This window comes from Bos indicus x Bos taurus, chromosome 21 (genome assembly GCF_003369695.1).
Source record: "Bos indicus x Bos taurus breed Angus x Brahman F1 hybrid chromosome 21, Bos_hybrid_MaternalHap_v2.0, whole genome shotgun sequence".
NCBI classification, from domain to species: Eukaryota; Metazoa; Chordata; class Mammalia; order Artiodactyla; family Bovidae; genus Bos; species Bos indicus x Bos taurus.
Genome location: NC_040096.1, coordinates 16,306,947 through 16,320,071, shown reverse-complemented (window position 1 = coordinate 16,320,071; position 13,125 = coordinate 16,306,947). Strand labels below are relative to the sequence as shown.

Sequence of the window (13,125 nt, the reverse complement as noted above, 5' to 3'; positions counted from 1 at the left end):
AAGAGTACTGGAGTGGGTTGCCATGCGCTCCTCTTGGGGATCTTCCCAATCTAGGGATAGAACCCTGGTCTCCCTCATTGCAGGCAGGTTCTTTACCATCTGAGCCATCAGGGAAGCCCTGATACACCCCTGCATCACATTTAAAGATCACTGATAGATGGGCACAATAAAGGACAGAAGTGGTACGGACCGAACAGAGGCAGAAGATACTAAGAAAAGGTGGCAAGGATACACAGAAGAACTACACAAGAAAGATCTTCATGACCCGGATAACCACAATGCTGTGATCACTCACCTAGAAGCCAGACATCCTGGAATGCAAGTCAAGTGGGCCTTAGGAAGCATCATTACGAACAGAGCTAGTGGAGGTGATGGAATTCCAGTTGAGCTATTTCAAATCCTGGAAGATGATGTTGTGAAAGTGCTGCACTCAATATGCCAGCAAATTTGGAAAACTCAGCAGTGGCCACAGGACTGGAAAAGGTCAGTTTTCATTCCAATCCCAAAGAAAGGCAATGCCAAAGAACATTCAAACTACTGCACAATTGCATTCATCTGACACACTAGCAAAGTAATGCTCAAAATTCTCCAAGCCAGGCTTCAACAGTATGTGAACCCGTGAACTTCCAGATGTTCAAGCTAGATTTATAAAAGGCAGAGGAGCCAGAGATCAAATTGCCAACATCCCTTGGATCACTGAAAAAGCAAGAGAGTTCCAGAAAAACATCTACTTCTGTTTTATTGACTATGTCAAAGCCTTTGACTGTGTGGATCACAACTGTGGAAAATTCTTCAAAAGGTGGGAATACCAGACACCTTACCTGCCTCCTGAGAAATCTGTATGGAGGTCAAGAAGCAACAGTTAGAACTGGACATGGAACAACAACAACAGGGAAAAGGAGTACATCAAGGATGTATATGTCACCCTGCTTATTTAACTTATATGCAGAGTACATCAGCGAAGTGTCAGGCTGGATGAAGTACAAGCTAGAATCAAGACTGCTGGGAGAAATATCAATAACCCTAGATATGCAGATACCACCACTCTTATGGCAGAAAGCGAAGGACAACTAAAGAGCCTCTTGATAAAAGTGAAAGAGAGTGAAAAAGCTGGCTTAAAACTCAACATTCAAAACAGGAAGACCATGGCATCCAGTTCCATCACTTCATGGCAAATAGATGGAGAAACAATGGAAACAGTGACAGACTATTTTTTGGGGCTCCAAAATCACTGCAGATGGTGACTACAGCCATCAAATTAAAAGATGTTTACTCCTTGGAAGAAAAGCTATGACTAACCTAGATAGCATATTAAAAAGCAGACACATTACTTTGCCAACAAAGGTCCATCTAGTCAAGGCTATGGTTTTTCCAGTGGTCATGAATGGATGTGAAAGTTGGACTATAAAGAAAGCTGAGCACCAAGAACAGATGCTTTTGAACTGTGGTGTTGGAGAAGACTCTTGAGAGTCCCTTGGACTGCAAGGAGATCCAACCAGTCCATCCTAAAGGAGACCAGTCCTGAATATTCAAGGACTGATGCTGAAACTGAAACTCCAATACTTTGGCCACCTGATACGAAGAACTGACTCACTGGGAAAGACCCTGATGCTGGGAAAGACTGAGGGCAGGAGGAGAGGAGATGACAGAGGATGAGATGGTTGGATGGTACCGCCAACTCGATGGATATGAGCTTGAGCAAGCTCCAGGAGTTGGTGTTGGACAGGGTGGAAAATAAACTGTGGAAAATTCTGAAAGAGATAGGAATACCGGATCACCTGACCTGCCTCTTGAGAAATTTGTATGCAGGTCAGGAAGCAAGTTAGAACTGGACATGGAACAACAGGCTGGTTCCAAATAGGAAAAGGAGTACATCAAGGCTGTATATTGTCACCCTGCTTATTTAACTTATATGCAGAGTACATCATGAGAAACACTGGGCTGGATGAAGAACAAGCTGGAATCAAAACTGCCGGGAGAAATATCAATAACCTCAGATATGCAGATGACACCACCCTTATGGCAGAAAGTGAAGAGGAACTAAAGAGCCTCTTGATGAAAGTGAAAGAGGCGTGTGAAAAAGTTGGCTTAAAGCTCAACATTCAGCAAACTAAGATTATGGCATCTGGTCCCATCACTTCATGGGAAATAGATGGGGAAACAGTGGAAATAGTGTCACACTTTATTATTTTTGAGGGGTGCTCCAAACTCACTGTAGATGGTGATTGCAGCCATGAAATTAAAAGATGCTTACTCCTTGGAAGGAAAGTTATGACCAACCTAGATAGCATATTCAAAAGCAGAGACATTACTTTGCCAACAAAGGTGCATCTAGTCAAGGCTATGGTTTTTCCCGTGGTCATGTATGGATGTGAGAGTTGGACTGTGAAGAAAGCTAAGTACCAAAGAATTGATGCTTCTGAACTGTGGTGTTGGAGAAGACTCTTGAGAGTCCCTTGCACTGCAAGGAGATCCAACCAGTCCATTCTAAAGGAGATCAGTCCTGGGTGTTCTTTCGAAGGACTGATGCTAAAGCTGAAATTCCAATACTTTGGCCACCTCATGCAAAGAGCTGACTCACTGGAAAAGACTCTGATGCTGGGAGGGATTGGGGGCAGGAGGAGAAGGGGACGACAGAGGATGAGATGGCTGGATGGCATCACCAACTCGATGGACATGAGTTTGGGTGTGGACAGGGAGGCCTGGCGTGCTGCGATTCATGGGGTCGCAAAGAGTCCGACACGACTGAGCGACTGAACAGATCTTGCTTAACCCCGCCTGCCAGGGAAACAGACAAAGCTTAATCCCTGGGTCAGAAAGATCCCCTGGAGAAGAAAATGGCAAACCACTCCAGTATTCTTGCCTGGAGAATTCCAGGGCCAGAGGAGTCTGGAGAGTCCATGGGGAACAATCAGACACGACTCAGCGACTCCACAGCAGCAACAACTACGTGCATGTATATTTTATGTATATATATGTGTATACCTGCATACGTATCGCTCTTCTCTCTGGCCCCATCCTCCGCCTCCCTGTTCATACTCTCCCCTCAAGTCCTTTGCCCCTGCTGCCCCTTCCACTCGGAACATCCAGAGCCCTTCAGGTCTGCTCTTGTCACTTCGCTCGGGTCTCTCTCAGAAACCTCATCTCAGAAAGTTTGACATCCTCCCCCAATGTTTTGAATGCTCTTCATCTTCTTCCTTCAATTATCACGACCGGCCTTCTACCTGTTTATGTTCTGCTTCTCTTGCTAAGATGTCAGCCCCTTGATGGAAGCAACTGCCTTTTGTCACTGAAATCCCCTCACATGTGCTGAATAAATTAATAAACAACCCAACAAGGTATGTCACGTGCCTATTTTACAAAAGAGAATGCTGATTTTCAGAGACAATTTATCTAAAGCCACAGAGCAAATAAGTCGCCAAACACATCTGAAAGAGCCAATACTCTGTACCCACTGACTCACTCCATCCTGTGCCATAGAAGGAAATATAAATACAGGTTAAGAAACAAAGATGTAAAAGAACGAATCGTTATACGAAAGTTATCACACCACTTTTCTGCTCATCACTAGAGCATTTCACATCTTTGATTAATCTCACGTATATTCTATAGAGGTAGTAAAGAATCCGCCTGCCAAGCAAGAGATCCAGCTTCGATCCCTACGTCGGGAAGATTCCCCTGGAGAAGGGAATGGCAACCCACTCCAATATTCTTGCCTGGGAAATCCCATGGACAGAGGAGCCTGGCAGGCTACATTCCATGGGGTCGCAAACAGATGGACATGACTTCTTCTGTATTCCCTACAGAGTAAAGGCTAGCTACATAGACATTTAACAAATATTTCTTTGATATTTACACCCACAAAGACTTGGAGACTCCTGTAAGGAGATTTTAAGCATCATCAATAAATTATACTCTTTCAAAGGATTTCAATTTCCAACCGTGATGGAGTACCTGGATCCAGACTCCTTCCTGCTCGCACCCCCACCAACAACCAAAAAAATGGACGGCAAAATGGCAACGTCTTTTAGTCACTGGACCACCAGCAGCACAGGACTGGGAAGAGGGGAACTCCACACATGCACCAGCCTTCTCAGCCTGGAGGCACATCCTGGACCATGTGCTTTGAGGAGCCCAAGCAGAGCAAGGCAGGCTTGTCAAGTAGGAAGTCCAAGAGCATGAGAAGGCTCAGGAAGCTAAAAACCAGAGTACTAGAAAGGAGAGAGTTGCATGAAGAAGGATCTCCAGAATTCAGCACAGAGGCCTGCCTGAGTCTAATAACGAATAACAAGCTGTGTGTGCATACTGTAAATCTACAAGGGCAGGCAAAGAATGACCCAAGGACTATATGCTACATAACCCCAGAGCTCACACAGGGCTGGCAGAGACTCAGACCAGCGAGAACAGAGAACATACCATTCTTCAATGAAAACTATGGTGGCTTCATGCCTTAATAATGGGGCGAAACAAGTCTTAGAGTAAAAGGATACAGCTAGGGTTGATCTACGGAGAAGGCAATGGCACCCCACTCCAATACTCTTGCCTGGAAAATCCCATGGACAGAGGAGCCTGGTAGGCTGCAGTCCATGGGGTCGCTGGGAGTCGGACACGACTGAGCGACTTCACTTTCACTTGCATGCATTGGAGAAGGAAATGGCAACCCACTCCAGTGTTCCTGCCTGGAGAATCCCAGGGACGGGGGAGCCTGGTGGGCTGCCGTCTATGGGGTCGCACAGAGTCGGACACGACTGAAGTGACTTAGCAGCAGCAGCAGCAGGGTTGATCTAACTTGGACCAGTCGACAGCAACCAACGAATTAAAATTCACCATTTCTAGGATTTAACAAGAAATTACCAAGATGTGACCCAAAAATGAAAAAAGAAAAGGCCTATAGAAACAAATAATGGAATTAATGAGCTAGGACTTTATCAACTATGATATGAGTATTACACATATGACCAAGAACTTTTTAAAGGAACATTAATAGACAAAAAAGAAAATAAAAAAGATTCACAGCAGCAAACTGAATTCAACAATATCTAAAAATACATCATGACTGAGGATTATCAAAAGAATACAAGGCTAGTTCAACACTGAAAAAGCAGTGTAATTCACCATATCTACTGATTAAAGAAGAAAAAATATATGATCACCTCGACAGATGCAGAAGAAGCCTGTGACAATATTCAGTACCCATTCGTGATAAAAACTCAGCAAACTAGAAACAGAACTTTATCAACGTGATAAAGAACACCTTTACAACTACAAAAACAAAAACTATAAAGAACATCATGTTAATGGGAAAACACGAATGTTCTCCCCTTAACATCAGGAAAAAGTCCACTTTCAAAACTCCTATTCATCATCACACAGGAGGTCCTAGCCAGTTCAATAAAGAAAAACAAATAAAAGGCATATCGACTGCAAAGAAGAAATCAAACTCCCCGTATCGCCAATGACATTACTGTCTACGAACAAGAGCCCAGGTAAGTTTAGCAAGTTTGTAAGACAAAGGGTCACATAAAAAAAGTCAATCCTATTTCTACAGACTAGCAATCAACAACAGGAAACTGACATTTTAAAAGCATCATTCACAACACCACGAGAAAATATGAAATACATATTAATCTTATTTTAAAAACATGCAAGATCCAATTACTAAAATCTACAAAACACTAACAAAAAAAAAAAAAGTCGAAATAAATAGAACATCATAAACCATGTGTTCATGGCTCAATATGACTAAGCTGTCAATTCTACCCTAAGTGATTTACAGATTCAATACAGGGCCAATCAAAAATCCTGGCAGGATTCTTCTCAACAAGCTGATTCTAAAATATACTTGGGGGGAATTCCCTGGAGATTCAATGGTTAGGACTCCACGCTTTCACTGTCAAGGGACCAGATTCAATCCCTGGTCAGGGAACTAGGGTCCCACAAGCTTTGAAGTGCAGCCAAAAAATAAATAAAAATAAGTAAATAGAACGTACTTGGAAAGGCAAAGCAACTAGAATAATCAAAGATAATTCTGAAAAATAACTCAATTAGAGAACTCATACTACCTGATTTTAGGACTCACTATATAGATACAGTAATCAACAGTGTGGTGAAAGAATAATGAAAGACAGAGCAATACGACAGAATCCAGGAACAGACCCACACATACATGATCAACTGGCTTTCAGCAAAGGTACAAAGGCAATTCTGTGGAGAAAGATGTCTTTTCAAAAAACACTGCTGGAAAAACTACACACCCACATGCAAAAAAAAAAAAAAATCAATCTCAATCCACACTTTGCACCATGAGAAAAATTAACTCAAGTGATTCATAAACCTAAACTGTAAAATTTTGAACTATAAAAATTCTAGGAGAAAAATACAGAGCGAAGTCTTTTTACTTTCAGGATAATAAGAAGACAACTAACTTGAAAAGTTAAAACTCTAATTCAAAGACACATGCACACCAATGTTCACAGCGACACTATTTATAGAACTATGTCCGAATGTGCGTGTGCCCACATATACACACACACACACACACGCAATGGAATAATATCCTGATTTTTTTAATTAACTACAAAAAGCTATTTGGAGGACAAACAGGAAAAGTTGAATATGCACTGAATACTACAGAATTGTTCAAATGTCATCATTATAATTAGTTACATAGAACAAGGCTTAGCAAACTTTTTCTGGGAGATTAGTAAATATTTTCAGCTTTGTGGATCACAGGGTGTCTTGTAACTGCTGTCACTGTAGCACCAAAGCAACCACACACAATATGGAAACAAAGCAACACTGCTGTGTCCCAATAAAGCTTAATAAAAAAATAAAAAAACCAGTAGGGCAGATCTGGTCTGTGGGCCATAGTCTGTAAACAAAACTGGTGGCAGAGAGCAGAGCAGTGGTTGCCTATGGTGAGCTAGGCAGCAGAGGGAGGGGCGAAGCCAGAACTCTCTGGAGAATACAATGAACTTTCTGGATTGATGGCAACATTCTATACCTTTATTGTGCTGTTAAGTTACATGCATGAATATATTCGTCAAAACGTGTCAAACTCTATACACTTAAAATGGGTGCATTTTATCATATAAACAACAACTCAATAAACCTGATTTGTTTACAAACTGTACTCTTTTCAGGTGATATTAGTGATATGAAAAGCATGCCCTTTGCAGCCAGAATAAAGTGACTTCAGATATTCAAATTTTAACACCAAAATTTAAAACTATGTGACCACTGTCAAATCATTTTCTTGGGTGTTTCCTCCTCCTGAAAGTGTTACTCACTCAGTCATGTCTGACTCTTTACGACCCCATGGACTGTAGCCCGCCAGGCTCCTCTGTCCATGGAATTCTCCAGGCAAGAATACTGGAGTGGGTTGCCATTTCCTTCTCCAGGGGATCTGCCCAATCCAAGGATCGAACCTGGGTCTTCTGCATTGAGGCAGATTCTTTACCATCTGAGCCACCAGGGAAGCCCTCCTAAAACGAATCAATAATCCTGCCTCATTGATTTGTTTCAAAAATGAAATAAATGTAGGACTTTCCTGGTGGTCCAGTGGTTAAGAGTTCACACCCCCAATGTAGGGTTTAATCCCTGGTCCGGAAACTAATATCCTACATGCCACACAACTCAGCCATATATAAAATGTAAGACACACTGTATAACATCTGACACGTAAGAGGCACATTCCCTGACTGGAGTAAACCTTTTTTTAAGAAAATGAGTCAGTGAAGATCAGACAGTGACTAGGCTAGCTTCTTTTGTACCCTTCTGAAACACTCTGCCATTCTTTGTTCACTGTTTATTGTGGTTTCACCTGACTTCAAGTACTGGGATCCAATGTCAGTTCCTGTGATTTCAGAGTAATGTGGGTCTCCCAGCAAGCACTGAATTTAGAAAAATATCCCATAACAAATACGCTGTAAAAGGAAATCTGTAAAGAGGCAAAAGTGAGCAGTATCCATTTTCCTAAGTAAGAATGGCAAAAGAAATGGTATAATATTTACAAAGAAAAAAAATCAACAAACTTCATTAGATGTTTTCCCATTTTATACTAAGATTTGAATTTTATCCAAACCAGTAGCCAACCAACAAAACTACAACATGACAAAGCACTTGTATAGTGTTTTCTCTCCGGAGTTTCTCATTGACAGTAGAGGGCAGGAGATTAGATGACAATATCGAATTTGTCCTTATTTTATAAGTAAGGATGCTAAGTCTGAGACACACGAAGTGGCCTCCTCAAGGACGCACTGCCAATAATTGGTGAAGCTCAGGAAGTCAGCCACGCGGTCCTGTATCACATGCTTTCAGCAGACATCACCAGCAATTACCTTGGGCTGATGGAACACTACATTGCATAACTCCAAGGTACTTTTCTCTTGCTTGACATCTTCAGTTGTCTAAAAGACTAACTCATTACAGTGCAACATACTTAATTCCTAACCATTCAGGAATAATTAGCCTTTTGAAGTGGTAAAGACGATTTCTGTGGCCAAACACAGGCTTACGATAGGATCATAAGCAAAAATTCAAAAGGACTGATTACTAATAGGAGAGCTTACTGAGTGACATAAATGGTAAATCCCTCACACTGTTCCCTTCTCCCCACCCCAAAAGCCACATCACGCACACTGATATCCACCTTTCCAGGGCTCTGAACACAGCTCTGAATAAGTAAAAGGAAAACACACCACTGTCCTACACAAACATTCGTAACAATCATCGTATCTCGGTATCAGGTCTACTGGGGCCTTCTTTGAGCAAGGACGGACCAAAATGGGTTACCTACCCATCTTCTACTCAATCTGTCCCCATCAACCCCGAGGTGGGCTACAGAACCACAGATGCGAAGACACGTGAAGGAAGCCAACTTCTTTCCACCAAGAGCTTCCTCCTCTCTCCCCACGGACGGCGGGTAAGACAGCCTGACAGTGACGGGAGCACAGCTTCCAAACGGATGCTTGTCCCCATCAGTAATAACCCTGTGTATTCAAGTGCACTGCAACATTAACTTTAAAAGGGGATTATCAAAAGTCCAAGTGGGTTCATCTAGCTTTGTCAGCTTTGGTTTTTCCCCTCAATCTGTGAGTCTGGTCAAATATAATATTTAAAGGTTTACTGTAATCCTTCAGGATTAACTTTTTGCCTTTATTTTATTAAAAAATGGAAAGATAAGATTCAATATACAGAAATGCCATGACAGGTTAATATTTCTAGAATGTATCTATTCCACTTGGTATTGTGAATTTTCAAAATACGCTGGTATAACTGATTTAAAGCACTGCTTCCTCCCACAGATGGTGGCACCTTCAAAAGTGTTTTTGAAGAGGAAGTAATACCACCTGTTAACCCACAGGCCAGTTCCATCTTAAGCAAGTGTGAGAAATGTAGTCATAATCCGTATCAACTATTTTTCAAAATTAAGGTAAAATAAGGAAGAAGAGCTGGAACTAACTAACTCAGATACCCTACTCCAAGTCTTGAAAACAACCCATTTCTGACCATTTCCTAAACACTATAAATGCAGAGTTCTGTCCTACTGAGCCAAACTGCCAGGCCCACTCAAAGATTAACAACTGATTTAGAAGATAAAAATAAAACTGCTAATTCTATTAACGTTCAGTTCAACTTCACCTTCTAAAAAACTGCATTTAAGACTCAATTCCCAGAAGCATTCCCTCTTTTTTTTTTTAATTGTTATACTAGGGGCAGTACTTTTACTTATAGAGTTAACAAAGCAGAACATAACAAATAATTATATATACTAGTATCAGTAGGAATACCAAATATTATTCCACAACAGCCACGATGTATTTCTTCTTTTTAAAAAATTTATCTTAATTGAATTGTGGCTTTTGCCACACATCAAGATGAATCAGCCACGGGTGTACATGTGTCCCCCACGGTGAACCCCCCCCCACCTCCCTCCCCACCCCATCCCATCCCTCTGGGTTGTCCCATAGCACTGGTTTTGAGTGCCCTGAGAAGCGTTCCCTCTATGAAAAACAGCTAAACCACTATGCTCAGATGCATCAGACTTTTAAACATGGTTTAAACCATACAAAAAAGTACCCAAATCACTGTCAGTACAGCTACCAGATAACAGGCATACTATGAAGATCATCACACAGCTTCATTTATTTCTAAGAATGCTCTAAAGTATGTTACTATACCTTACACGGTAGGAAGCCGAAGCTCAGAGTGGATAAGGGACCTGCCTGCTCAAGGCTACCCACCTTGTCAACGGAAGGGTGGGGATTTGAATTCAAGTTTACCTAATTCCAAAGAATGTGCATTCTTCGACACTGTGCTACCTCCCCAAGTCACAACAGAGGTATCAACAGGCAGGGGAGTGAATGGATGTGTCCGGCAGTCTTAGTCATTTTAACAAAAAGGGGAGAAATTTTCCCAATCAGAAACCAGTTTACAAAATCCACAGCACACGATTTAAACCTCGATTCTTTTCAAGAAGTAATTAACGGGTTAACAGGAAAGGTCAGACATCCTTGTATGAAGTACAGTAAATCGCATTACAGGCCTGCGAGTAAGCTGCCACCGTTAACGAGTCCCCAGGTTCAGTGGTTCCCTGGGTCCCATGTTCGGGTGAAGCACCAACCAAGCCACTTCACCCAATACAAATACCTCCTGAGCACCTGCGCTGTGTTAAGACTCCTTCTGGGCAAGGAGGCACACAGCTGAGACTCATCACAGCCCTCCGGAGTTAACAGGCTGGAAGAGGAGTCCATATATATATATATACCACATATGCAGTTGCCAGTCGTCAGGCAAAAATAATGAAGTGCAAGAAACCCTAAAACAAAGGTATGTATAACATGCTATCAGAGAGGCAGAGGAACAGATCTGCTTGTCACCTAAGGTTCTAAGCAGTGTTTGTTTACATTTTGTCCCTCCCTGACAACTCCTTCCAACCTCTGTTAACCCCTCCTCCCAGCCCCCACCCCACCCCTACACACAAGCCACCTAAACCTGCACAACTTTGGGAAGGAAAACCCAAAGGGCACGGATTATGACTCCTAAAACCAAACTTGTGGCTGTACTTCAAAAATCCAAGCTTATGCCATCAGGACATTTTTCTTTAGCTTTGTCAGGTGAACACAGTTGCAAAATGAGGCCAAGGAAACCAGAAAAACCCAGGGCACACCTCACATCGGTCACTCAGCAGGAGAAACCAACTGAAACGCAAACTGACCCGCACGGTGTTTGGTTCGAAGTTTTCTTGTTAATTTACTAGACGGCAAAGGAATACAAACAATTGATAGAAACACATTCTGGTCATTTTCTTCCACCATGCAATCTAACAGACATTTACGCTGGATCCACCGTGGGGATTTAAACAGAATCATTCTGACTTCATAAGCCAAATGAACTGAATTCAGCAGAACGAAGCACCCAAAGCTTGACGACAGGGCTTGCCATCTGCAAATTCCCAAGAGACCACGGAAGGCTATGGGACTGTAACAATGATTTATCACAGCTCCTTTACAAACTTGCAGAAAATGATTCTTCCAAGTGATTTTTCCATCGTTTATCCTGATCTGGGCGATCCAACGATTAAAAAAAAAAAAAATAGAAAAAGCTACTTATGAAACTAACTAAAACGGGGGAGGGGGTTGCTGAACGAGAAAAAAAGGCACTGTTTTTCACTTTAGTTCCGTATGCCTGCGGCAACAAACTCTCAAAATAACTTCACTGAGGAGTGTTAAAGCTAAGACTGAACACCAAATATTGCTCAATCCAACTTACATCTGTGAACTCCTGAGTTCACAGGTAAGATCTAGAAAACTAAATGCTATGGAGTCATTTTGCTCTAAGCACTATTACCAAAAAGAAAAAAAAAAAAAACAACCCTATCCTTTCTTCTGATAGAAAAACTCTTGAGGACTTCCCCCATATTTATTTTAAAAGTTTAACCTACTGGTTGACTTTGGGGGCGGGGGGTGGGGGGGAGAGTGGGGAAGGGAGAGGGGTTCAGTAAGTGGTATTTACCCAAAAAAAAAGTATTGTTTGGTTTCAAAGTTTGGCTGCACTTGAACTCGACGAGAGCGGAGCTCAGGCGACTGTCCCAAGGCGGGTTCCCCCCGGGCTGCACGTCTCCGACCCCTCGCGGGCGCCCCGGCCGCGCCCCCGGGAGCAAGCGCCCAGGGCGCCCCCGCGAGGCCGGCCAGGCCCGGCGTGTTTACCGCTCGCCGCGGCCCCCGAGAGCCGCTCCCTCGCGTCCACGGCACTTGTTCGCCGGCTCCCCGACCGGTGGGACCAGCGGAGCAGCCGCAGTTCCCGCGGGGGAGCGACTGCGGCCCCCGTTCCCGGAGGAGCCGACCCGGGGAAGACCGGGGGTCCGGGCCCCGCGGTGATGCCTCACGGAAGGTGGGGCATCGCAGCCGGGCGGGATCGGCCGCGCCCCCCCAGCCCGGGAGCGGAGGCGGCCCCGGGGTTGGGCTGCGGGAGCGGCGAGGGCAGACAATGCGTGATGGGGAGGCCCGGGCGGAGGCGCGGAGAGCCGGGGAACGATCCCCGGCGCCCATGCATCCCAGGCCGCGCCCGGGTAGCCCCGCGCCCCAGCCCGGAGCGGCCCACGCTCCCCGCCGCGACCCCTCCTCTAACCGCAAAACTTCCCCCAACTCCGCCGAGTTCAGTCGCGCTCTCACCGTGCGGCTCCCGGGGCTCCCCCGCGGGCCGAGCTGGAGCAGCTCCGCACCTTGGCCGCGGAGAAAGACAATAAGCTGCCGCTCCCCCAGCGGCTGCTTGGAAACTGCGGCGGCCGAAGCGAGGAGCGGGAGCGGCGACCTCGGCGGAGCCCAGGAGCCTCTCCGCAGCTACTCCGGCTCGGCGATAGCCCTGCACACATCCCCCAAACCGCCTGCGCATGCGCCGCGCGCCGCTCGGGAGGTGGGCGGGGCACCCGGGGGGCGGTAATGCCTCCGAGCCCGCCCGTGAGTGAGCGCGGCGCCAGGAGCCGCGCTCCGGGGTTGCGCGGCAGAGCTGCCCATCAAACCCCTCCCGGCTAATAGGAAGGCGCCTGTGCGGCCCCTCAGGTTGCTAAGGAAGGCTGAGGTTGACCGCAGCTGCTGCGCTGCGGCAAAGTGATCAAAGTCGGGT

General features: G+C 44.6%; 1 protein-coding gene across 14 annotated transcripts in view; it reads right to left on the bottom strand.

The window, feature by feature from the left end:
* The window catches only part of AKAP13 (A-kinase anchoring protein 13), a 324,450-nt gene extending 311,561 nt beyond the window's left edge, over positions 1 to 12,889 (bottom strand). For 10 of the 14 annotated variants that reach the window (XM_027522117.1, XM_027522121.1, XM_027522127.1 and 7 more), the window contains exon 1: positions 12,675 to 12,889. The gene's annotated coding sequence lies outside the window, so the exon portion shown is untranslated. The remainder of the gene's footprint in view (positions 1 to 12,674) is intronic. The other 4 variants (XM_027522126.1, XM_027522129.1, XM_027522130.1 and 1 more) reach the window with 1 other exon arrangement.
* Positions 12,890 to 13,125: the final 236 nt, after the last annotated feature.